This window comes from Xyrauchen texanus, chromosome 44 (genome assembly GCF_025860055.1).
Source record: "Xyrauchen texanus isolate HMW12.3.18 chromosome 44, RBS_HiC_50CHRs, whole genome shotgun sequence".
NCBI lineage: Eukaryota > Metazoa > Chordata > Actinopteri > Cypriniformes > Catostomidae > Xyrauchen > Xyrauchen texanus.
This window is the reverse complement of record NC_068319.1, coordinates 30,008,223-30,020,855: the sequence shown is the minus strand read 5'-3', so window position 1 is coordinate 30,020,855 and position 12,633 is coordinate 30,008,223.

The window sequence follows — 12,633 nt, the reverse complement described above, 5'->3', positions numbered from 1 at the left end:
TGTCCTTAGTTGCACTTTAATTATTGTCACTTTATACCTGGCTGCTACCTCAATAAATGCTATGTGCATAGAACACTATCTCATAGTATGTTATGTTTACATTTGGCATTTTTAGAAACTGTCATCTTTTTGCACTTCTGTGTACTGTCTCTCACTGTGCCTATTTTACTGTTAATTTTTTGTAATTTATTGTACTGTCCCATACGTTTTGCACACATTTGCATGTGCACTTTATATAGGTATGTTATTTAGTCTGTGTAGTGTCATGTGGTTCTGTGTTTGTCCTATGTTGTTTTATGTAGCACCATGGTCCTGGAGGAACGTTGTCTCGTTTCACTATGTACTGTACTAACTTTATATGGTTGAACGACAATAAAAACCACTTGACTTGACTTGACTATATCAAGGTGAGAGACCAAGTCTATCGAATGATATCATGGAAAACAGCAGAAAAACAGCCACGGTCAGCGCAACAGGATGAAAGAGTGCACTGAACAGAACACACTTGTTCTTAACAATTTTAGTTACTTTTACTAAGGAAATAATTACACGTATATCAAAATACGTCGCAAATTGGGTTGCAACCCATAGTTTAAGAAATGCTAATGTAGAAACATGACAAAATGACCTGGATGCTTCAACAATTGTAGTTTGTGTTGCATTTGCTTTTTTTTTTTAACATACTATCAGTTAGGTTTAGGTTTAATGTTTAGGGTAGGACCATCAGTTTTGTTAATATAAAACTCAATAGAGTAGCTTTTAGCGCCACACATTGGACATTTCATCTCGGAACTGGCACGATACGTGGAAGGAACAATGTAATATAATTTTGCAATAATGTTGATACATTCGTGTACTTTTCATGAGATCTGGCTGCAATTAATATATTTAAGAAGGCAAAACACTTAATAGAAATGTTTGTGTTCAGTGCACTTTATCAAATGCTGTGAACCCAAATTATACTTTTTCATGGAATTACTCTTTTAATGGATCTTAGTTCCATTTAGTTTATAGTTTTTTGTTTTTCTGGAAATGTGTTTTGTATTTTGAACTTTAGTAAAAATTACCAGGCAGCTAAACATTCATGTCTGCAAATAAATAACCAACCAAGACTTTTCCCATCGGTTTGTGCAAATGAATGCTCTCACATGCACACACAGGCCGTTGATGTGTGTGAACTTCACAGAATGTGTGTGTTTATAGACCTCTCTGTTCCAGGAAGGAATGTGAACTGTGTTGTCAGCGTCCAGAGGGAGGTGTGTGCTTGAGCACGTAGGCTTGGACTTGCGCCCATAAAAATGCCCTCTCCCCCTTCAGCAATCCTCCCCCTGTGTGTGAGGCAACTCCAAGCTTCCCCTCACGATGTCCAGCGATTGTTTAACCATCCTAACAAAGATGAAGCCAAAAGTTCCTGCTGCACTCAAGCAATGGATGTCAGTTCACAAATTGAACTTTAAAAAAAAATTAACATTTGTTGAAGAATCTAAAATAAAAAGTAACACTTTGAAATATCTTTGCACCCATACTCAAGCACAATAGCACATACTGAACATAAGTCAGAACATTCTAGAAAGAACCGAAAGTAAAAGGGGAAGTTCCCCAAGGGTCACTCTCAGGAAACAGTACCATTTGTACTAGACAATTTGAGGAAAATAATATTGTAATTTTTTTTATCTTACATTTGAAGAGGTTCTTGCTAAACCTTATAGAAATAATATTTTCCCACATCAGGCTCAAAGAATCAAGGCTGTAACTGTCTGATATTAGGGGAGAGGTCCCCTCCAATATTCTCCCAAATATGGCAAACCATATTGACTTTTAATCATATGCAGGATGTAAATTAAAGATAAATATATAACTTATATATTTTATAAGTTATTGATATATAATTACATTCTCACTAGGTTAAATGCTAATTCTTGATATCAGCAATGTAAATACTACTAGAAATAATGCTAAATTTGGATATCAATTATTGCATTTTGTTTATGTTTGCAGTAAAAATGTTAGTTATTGATATTAAAATATCAAAATGTAATTTCAACAAGTAAAATATATACTTTTTGATATCTGTAACTGCATTTTCAGTAGTCGAATTTCACAATTATGTTTAATAAAAATTAGCATTCTTACTAGTTGAAATCCCCAAAACACATGTACTTTACTTCTTACTAGTAAAAAATGTAATTTTTATATCAGTAATGATATTGTTACTAGTGCGAATATCAATTCCTTACATCAACATTTGAATTACAAAAAACAATTAAAATAAAAAATGCTACCTATGCTTACTAGTACATTGATTTCAGATATCAGTAAATTGAACAGTAATTAAAGATATCTTAAAAGGCATTCTTACTAGTTACAATTACATTACTGATATCTGAAATTTGTATATGTTGTAATTCATTTGTTGATATAAGGAATAAACATTTGCACTAGTAACAATCAAAATGTATTGTTTTTACCAGTAAGTAGTTCATTTCTGAAATTAAAAATTAGCATTTCTACTACTAGTAGTTCCATTACAAATCTCAAGAATTAAAATTTGAACTAGTGAAAATTAAATGATATATGTTAAATGAAGAGTTAAATGATCATATCCTGCACATGAATAAAAGACAATTTGGCTTGCCATGCTCCAGTCCTAATATATTATGGTCACAGCCTTGCAATAGTAGCAATAGTTATTTAAGGCTCCTGCCCATAAGCTTAAACATAAGGTTCTACATTATGTAAACCCTTCATTTATATACTTTTTATCTGGTCATTAAACCTATAACACATGAGATCATAACATACTAATTGGCACTATAGCAGGTGGTAAAATTCTGCAAACTGGAATGAGATGATGTTTTTAAATAACATGGTTATATGTTGGGACAAAGAGAGCTTCAGAAATGCTGCACGTGTGAGGTATCCAAGATTCTAAATGTTTAATATATACAGGATTGGTTTTTAAAGTAAAATATGCATTCAATTGACAATTTGGACTTAATATACACAACTGTCACATTACATGTGCACAAGAAGCAGGTTATAGAAAAATAGGTCAGCTACATACAGTATAGTATGCTTACCTTTAAGAGCAAATCTGGGGCACTAAACAGACCAAACACTACAGGATGCAACAGGACACATTTTAATGGAGAAACATTGCAGTATTTCAATGGCACTTCTAATTGGTTTGACTAGTGTGAACGCCACATAGTAACTGATATTTTATTTTTAAAGTTTATCTATAAAATATAGGTTTATAATAATGGTCCGTCATTAATATGTAATTATGCAGGAATTAATATAGGTGTACTACATTAGCACTTTAGTTACTACTATTAACTAATATGGAAACATGATTAACTAATCAGTAAGTAATAGCGAACTGATGACTGAGGTTGTTCACTGTTAGATAATCAATAATAACTGAATTTGATCTGCCTCATTGAGAACTATAATCTAACTATGGCTCATTTACAATAACTACTAACTAATTACTAATCAAAACATTAACATGTGTCTAAAATGTGAATGATTGTGTTTTTATTGTGAACAAGATCATGCATGGGTTCTTTGTGGGAATTAATTTAAAATGTAACATGTCGCTAAATCAAGGTTACAGTGTCAGGTCAGGATTGGTGGGGACCAAATTTAATAATATAATAATTAACCATGGAAAAAATCCATATCAGTAGACCAATATTATGAATATAATAATATTGTCACATTTCATCATGTGTATTCCTTGGGAATGGGATATGGGATATCTCTTCCGTTCATTAAAATAATTATTAACTTCTCCATGTTTGATAGGTCTTTTTTAAATAATTCTGGTAACCCATAAGTAATGAGTCATGTGTTCACATATAAGTATGAAGGAATTACTATTGATCTGGACCATTATTCTAAAGTGAGGGTCATGGTAATGCATTATTAATTAATGAGATCTTACTATTTCCCTCCGTGGGAGTTAAAGGTTATCTGGACCATTATTCTAAAGTGAAAATACATTATAAACCATTAATAGCAATTGAGGTGTTACTTGTCAGTTAGTAATGAATACTCCAGTGTCTATTCCTACATTTTATTAATTTAATCAAACAGATAGTTAACAAACCTTCACAGACATTAAACAAAATTTTTGCCATTTAATTATGAATCATTGAAATAATTGAACATAATTGCATATAGGCTACATACCTTTAGCGGGATAATGCTTTTAATTGCTGGTGCTCACAGTTACAGCATTTTTTAAAAGTCATATCTCTTATAATAAAGTAAAATAATAAAATTATGTTTCTAAAGGACAAATGTGTTTATCTCCATTCTCCACAAGACTTCAACAGAAAACGGAGAGGAAACCGGTGTGCAGCATGAAGCCAATTCCACCTGTGTACTTCTGCCCTAGACAGCCCACTATGTAAATACGTACAGTTTATATCAAATTAATTTGACAAGTTTCCTCCTTTGCCAATGTTCGGTCTGAACAGAACAGAATGTATATTAAAGTTTACCGCACGCAGGCGCATTGATGGGAGGGCGGACCAAAATCTCACTCTCTCTTCTTTCAGTTTCAGCGCCAGCATTGAATATGAATAGAATCTTGATGACCAGACACTCATTCTTTTTTTTTTTCATTGGATCTATTAAGTTACTCACAAAAAAATGCACTTCACATAAAATTAAACACTTCTTGTAAGATTAACTTACAGTACCTATGAATAATAAATCGTTTAAAAATTTTTTTTTAAATGTTGTGTTTCCATGACCCTCACTTTAAATAATTAGTAATTCCTTCATGTTTATGTGGTAACACTTGACTCATTACTTATAGGTTAACAAAATTATTTTAAAAAGACCTCCAACAATATCAAACCTGCCATAGGTAATAATTTGTAATGAAGAGAAGAGATATCCCAAGGAATACACACGTTGACTATGATTTTATTTATTTTACCTTTATTTAACCAGGTGAGCACGTAGAGAACACGTTCTCAATTGAAACGGCGACCTGGCCAAGATAAAGCGAAGGTGCAAGACATACAAATAGTTACACATGAAATTATACAAATTAAACATTAAATACACAAGGAACAAAATTTTAAGTAAAATACAAGTTTTCTGGGCAATAAAATAGACAGTGTCGGTATGTAAACAATTAGTGAAATATAATCTATAGTAAAAGCATCAAGTTGTTATCGAGAGAAAAAAAAAAAAGAGCAGAGATAAATTAAATATTAATTTATAATAAAGGGGTCAACATGTGCAACAGACCAGCAGAAACTCTGATAGTAATTTTTTAAAGGAAGTGAGAGAGATGGTATTCTCAAGTTTCAGAGTCTTTTGTAACTCATTCCAGTCGGATGCAGCAGCAAACTGGAAGGCGTTTTTGCTTTTGGGGTTACTAAGGAGATGTACCTGCTAGAGCGCAGGTTACGGATAGGTAGGGCAATAACAAGGAGAGAGTTCAAGTACAGAGGGGTTTTGCGTAATATTGTTTTATATGTAAAATGGTACCAGTGGGTCAGGCATCGAGTATGTAAAGAGGGCCAGCCCACTAATGCATATATGTCGCAATGGTGAGTATTGAAAGGGGCACTGGTGACAAAACGGATGGCACTGTTGTAGACCATATCCAACCTTTTCAAAAGGGAGGTAGAGGCAGATCTATAAATTACATCGCCAAAATCCAATATTGGTAGTAAAGTCATTTTTACCAGTGTATATTTGGCTGCATAAGTGAAGGAGGCTTTATTTCTGAATAAAAAGCCAATTCTAGATTTAATTCTGGCTTGAAGCTTGTTAATGTGAAACTGAAAAAGAAAGTGAATTAAACAACCAGGTGCCTAAGTATTTATAGTTATTCACGTAATCTAGTCTAGATCCATCCAAAGTCAAGATACTAGTCAGGTTGGCGGGTACAGACAGTGTGCGGTTAAACAGCATGCATTTAGTTTTGCTCGAGTTTAGAAGCAAATTAAGTCCCAAAAATGCATTTTGAATGGCATCAAAGCTCTCTTGGAGATTGGTTAGCACAGTGTCCAATGCAGGACCCGATGTGTATAGGATAGTGTCATCTGCGTAGAGGTGGATCTGAGAGTTACCAATAGCAAGAGCAACATCATTGATATACACAGAGAATAGTATTGGTCCTAGAATCGAACCTTGTGTCACCCTCATCGAAACCTCAATAGGTCCAGACATCAGACCCTCAGATTTAACATGTTGAACCCTGCCAGAAAAGTAGTTGGTGATACTCTACCAGACACTGTAGCCATGATTTAGAGATGTTATGTTCATAAACAAATTCCAGCAAAGAACACACGTGAGGTGCATGTTTCTCTGAAGGAGCATTTCATGATCATGTTCACAATAAAAACATAATCATTCACATGTTAGACACATGATAATGTTTTGATGATTATTAACCATTAGAAGTTATTTTCAATTAGCCATAGTTAGTTCAGTAATTCAGTAATTATTGATTACCTAACAGTGAAAAGTCATCATTTCGCTATTACTTACTGACTGGTTAATCATCTTTCCATATTAGTTAATAGTAGTAATTAAAGTGTTAATGTAGTACTACTCATTAATCCTATTAACTATTAATAACGGACCATTTTTATAATGTGTTATCAAAATATGCTTTACCAAGTAACCATGTTCCCAGATTGACCTCCTTACTAGTTCTGGAACAACATTCCTATCAATCAGACTTTGGGCACAGGGTTAGACTAGGGGCTTGAGGAAGGGGATCAAAGTTTGACTGGTTAGCTCCATGTAATGCTTAGAGACTGGAGATGGTAGGATCCAAACGCAGTTCAATGAAAATACAAAAGGAAACTCAAAATAAAGATATAAGAAATAAGAACACAAACCCAAACACTAAAGCCACAAAATGACAAGAACCGAACAAGGCACAGAGCTCATAAGGGCAATATAAACAAAGCTAACAAGTTACATCTGGGGAGCAATCATAGGGACACCAGGAACAGAGAAAAGACAAGAACCCAAAACTATACATCAAAATCAAATTCCAACACAACTACTGGCTGCTAGGGAAGACACACATGTTACAGAGGACCAACTTTAAATGGCAGCTCCTGATGCCTAAAACCAGAAACAAAATAAAAGACCACGGGGGATCTGGGGATCACGGAAAATCTGGAGAGTGACCAGGATACAATGGCACCGGCAGTGTTGGACACTGTGGTGGAGCCGGCAGATGACCAGGAGACCACTGGGGCTCTAGCAGAGAAGCCGGGAACTCAGGAAGGGTCTAGGTGGTTGGGGACTCGGGCAGGGTCGAGGCAGCGGAGTACTAAGGCAGGGTCGAGGCGGTGGAGTACTCAGGCAGGGTCGAGGTGGCCAGGGATTCAGGCAGGGTCGAGGAAGCCAGGGCCTCAGGCAGGGTCAACTGTTGAATCAGAGGTCAATGGTACTGAACCAGGAATATCTTGGACCTCAGAAGTATGGTCCACTGAGGCTGGGCCACCGGGACCACTGAGGCTGGGCCTCTGGGACCACTGGAGCTGGGACCACCGGGATCACTGAGGCTGGGACCACTGAAGCTGGGACTTCAAGGACCACTAAAGCTAGGAGCGGAGGGGCTTTCTTTGCAGAAATTTCCGAGACCATTAGAACAAGGAACTCCAGAAATGGAATCCGTGGTGAGTGGGGAAAGCATCTCCCCATCATGACCGATGCCGATGCTTTTCTTACCCTCCTCCTATTGTTCACTGCCTTCGGTGATAGAGCACTGGATGCCAGAGTGGGAGTACTGCTGTACCCCCAAGAACCGACCAAGACACATAGTACATGAAGGCAATATATACACAAGAACAAACAAGGCTTAAAAGACACAGCTTGGGAGCAATCAGAGGGGAACCAGGAACAGAGACAAGACTAGAACCTAAAAATATACTTAAAAATAAAAGTACACCATAACTAGCAATCCTATGGGGCTATTCCACTGCATGGTACAACTCGACTCAACTGGACTCTGCTCGCTTTTTTGGGGTTTTCCACTGTGGATAGTACCTGGTACCTGATATTATTTTAGTACCACCTCGGTTGAGGTTCCAAGCGAGCTGAGCCGATACTAAAATGTGACCTCAAAATCCTGAAGATCACTGATTGGTCAGGGAGAATCATCACTACCAGCGTCACTGGATTTCCGACACGTGACATCAACTCGCTAGTTTTAAAGTTAGCATCAGCGATAAAAGTATAATTTGTTCACGTGACTTTCGAATTGAGAAAAAAATAAATGGCTGTGCGTCATTAAACGAGGTGCAGACGGTCCACTCGTTAGCGATGAGCGAAACGATAGTCTCTCAGGAAGTGTCTCAGCTGTTGGCCACACACGGCTACCACTGGACCTACCAACAGTGTAGGGAAAAGTTTAAAAAAAATGTAAAGTGACTACAGAACTATCAAGGAAAATTGGAACCTGCGAGCAATGGGATGGAGAGTGCCCTGGATTGGCGTTGATCCATGATGGAGGATTGTACGTTATGCTATGTTAACTCTATTCTCTGCTTGAAAGCTTCACTTTATTTAGTTGATCAGCTACTGGAAGGTTGCTTCTAAAACAACCAGGCCAATTTAACTGTTACATTTGTGTGAAATCACCATGCAACAACTGTTTACACAGCACAATGAGCTAGTACCTAATTAGTAGCTGAGTACACAAAAGCAACAAGAAAACTGACTGAAAGATATGCTGAAACCAGGGGTCAGAATTTAAGGATTGGCTCTTTCCCAATTCATGAGTTGGAATTTGAATTGGTCATGCCCCACAGGGAGTTAAATTGGAATTTGAAAAAGAATGATAGGAAGAGGAATTTCTGAATTCCAATTCAAAGAACTTCAACAGTCACACAACATAGGAGTCCAAAACAACAACAAAATGGACAAGAGCAGATCACTTCTTAGGTGCACTGTTTATGCTTTTCATCCTGTAGGTCAATTTGTTGAATAAAATACATACAAATAAATTACAAAAATTTATACATTAGATGGTATTTCAAACATTGATTTTTAATATCATCTAATGAATATTGAAGTACCCCATATGTTGTTTAATATTTTTATGGGTTCTGCATGCTAAAAAATATTATTGAAGGGATAGTTCACCCAAAAAAATAACATTCTGTCATAATTGAATCATCCTCAAGATGATCCAAACCTCTATGACTTTCTTTTTCCTGCAGAACACCAAAGGAGAATTTTAGTTGAATGTTGAGTTGTTCATTTGCATTTGAAATTAGTGAATGGTGATTGTGGCTGTCAAGCTAACATGATCTCACAGGAATCTGTGTGTTAGTTCAGAATGTTTTTCCACCTAATGTGTGTACCACTGTGTCAAATCCCAAACAAGAGCCAACATGTTGCTACAGTTCATGCCCTTAAAACTGTCCGTGCTGTGCCATTGACATCACATCTATTTTGATCTCTGGCTAGGGAGATACTAGATTTTTGCAGATGTAAATTATATCATGCTGTATTGTTCTCTGTACTGTTATGGTCAGATTTACTTAGTTTGGGTTAGGAGCATATTAATGTAATTCTGAAATGTTTTCCAAAATTGGACATGCAGTGCCTTTCACAACACACTCATTCAACGAATTAAGTGAAAGAACTCAGTTTTGCTCTTGTTGCACATGGGCACAACCGTACATCCAGCTTCAGGTGCTGGGGAGCATTTTGGACATTTGGAAAGCATAGACTGATTTTAGCAGAAAAATCTCACATCATCTCAGGCTCAGACTGGTGCTGGGTTCCATTTCAAATTTGTATCTTCTTCCCTCGCAAACTTCACTCCATCTCATGGACTTCATGTACATCACTGCTTACGTTGCACGAGTGTCCACTACTGCGGAAGATATGCAATACGTTTAACTGGAACACCTTTAACCCTTGAACACTTCAAGCGTGTTGAAGGCAGATTTCAATTTGTGGAATTATTTAGGGATTTTTGCACCTGAGAAAAATATTGTTTTTCATTAGATTGAATTGTTAGAAAGGATTAATCAAGATTTACACAAATGAAAATGTTAACATAACAATGAACACATAGGCTATAACTGTGTGATACATGGTTTACGGTAGCTACAAGTATTATGCTGTTAAATCTCATTGTCATGTCACAATCGAGTTGCATTGTGGGATATGGAGCTGCTGGAAGCATATATCAGAGTAGGCTCGCTTTTTAAAATCAAGGGGTTTAGGGTCTGTCAACAGAAACTTCCCTAGCTCACTTAACGAAGTGAAACAGACTTCCAAAATGGTGGTGGGGATTCCCCTGATGGGAAGAGTTAAGGGGAGTTAGTGAGTGGATGTTAAAAGTGAAGTGGAACACAACCTGAGAATTTACTTCAGGTTGTTGACTGAGTCTAGGAATGCACCGAATGATAATTTGAAAAGAATACGCTACTTTAATATATATGTATAACATATATATATATTTATATATATACACACACTGGCAGCCAAAAGTTTGGAATAATGTACAGAATTTGCTCTTATGGAAAGAAATTGATACTTTTATTCACCAAAGTGGCATTCAACTGTATAATGTATAGTCAGGACATTAATAACGTGAAAAATTCTGTACTATTAAAATTTGAAATTTGTTTTCAGAATTTCTTAAATTACTTTAAAGATTTCTCATCAAATAATCCTCCACGTGCTGCAACATCAGCTTTGCTGATCCTTGGCATTCTAGCCGTCAATTTGTCCAGATACTCAGGTGACTTAGATATGGCTGACTCGTCGGGCACTTCTCATGTACCTTACAGTCTAGCTGATCCCACAAAAGCTCAATGGGGTTAAGATCCATAACACTCTTTTCCAATTATCTGTTGTCCAATGCCTGTTTCTTGCCCTCTCTAATCTTTTCTTTTTGACTTCCTTTTCAAAAGTGACCTTTCTTTGCAATTCTTTCCAAAAGACCTAAAGTAAAGAGTATAAGTAAAGAGTCTTCTCTTTACTGTTGTACATGAAACTGGTGTTAAGCAGGTAGAATTCAATGAATCTGTCAGCTGAGGACATGTGAGGCATCTTTTTCTCAAACTGGAGACTCTGATGTACTTATCCTCTTGTTTAGTTGTACATTTGGCCTTCTATATCTCTTTCAGAGACAGCCAGTTGTCCTTTGTCTATGAAGACTGTAGTGTACACCTTTGTATGAAATCTTCAGTAGCAATTAGATTTTTTATTATTTTTGGCAATTTCAAGCATTGTAAAGCCTTCATTCCTCAAAGCAATGATTGACTGACAAGTTTCTAGAGAAATCTTTTTTTTTGTTGCCATTTTTTTTTTACCTAATATTGACCTTAAGACATGCTAATCAATCTATTGCATACTGTGGCAACTCAAAAATAAAGACAATGTTAAGTTTCATTTATTGAACCAAATAGCTTTCAACTCTGTTTAATATGATGGCAAATGATTTTCTAGTACCAAATTAGCAATTTAATATGATTACTCCAGGATAAGTTGTGATGGCTGCTAGAAATTGGGCCTGTCTAGATTTGATCAAAAATAACTTTTTTCAAATAGCAATGGTACTTTTTTACATCTGTGACTATACTTTGTGATCAGTTGAATGCCACTTTGGTGAATTAAAGTACAAAACGAAAACACATATTGAGATACTGTACATGCCCTAGGATTTGTTTCAATGTAAGAGCATGTTCTTATCTTGTGTTGTCTTCATTTGTTAAGTGTGGTTTGTTCTCATGGAGCTTTAAAATACCTGGAGAGAGCTATCCGTTAGCATCCCCATTTATCTCTGTGGCTGTGATCAGGGTTCCCAGAATGCTAGCAAAATGGAGGCTGCCATCTTTGCTCATGGGTGCCCAGTTCTGGTATCAGGTGTCACTTGACTGATCACTCATCAACGAGAATAGATAGGGAAAAATATTAATCAATTTCACGCTTTAAGAGCCATTCAAAAGCAATCCATCACTGGATGACGATGTGCTACACCATTCAAAATGGTCCAAAAACCATTTAATTATAATTAAATGGTTCTTGGACCATTTTTAATTTAATCATAAAACACTTTTCAATGGCAGTTTATAGAGAAACATGCTTTTTGCCATCGGGTGGTGTAGTTCCAGCATCTACCAGTAGGTGCTAATAGGGACCTGCTAACCAGCCAATTTATGACCCCTGTTTGTTCTCTGTCTGTTTGAGCTGTGTATTGCCTATACAGCGAATTTCGCTTACTGCCCTCTGGAGAAAACAGGTGGTAATCAATGCTTGAATTGCTTATTTGGAAGGAATATTTCTAATAACGGTCCGGGGATATAATTAATTGCGCAACACGCTATTGTTTTTATATAATTTATTATTTATATCTGAATTAATGCTTTAAATCGACGGCACAAATTTTTACAGTGTAGAATTTACCCTTTTAAGGTATGTTAAAAGTATGTGATTGCACCTCAAAGTGCAAAAAGTGAAGAAAAAAATGTGAATACAAATAATATCTCTAAGCAACAATAAAAGCTTTTGTAAATCTGAGTAATTTAACAGCAGACATATGTCATACAACAACAGTAGAGAGATAAAGCTGACATGAACAAAAGCTAAACATATTTTAAGGTATGGACATATACCAGC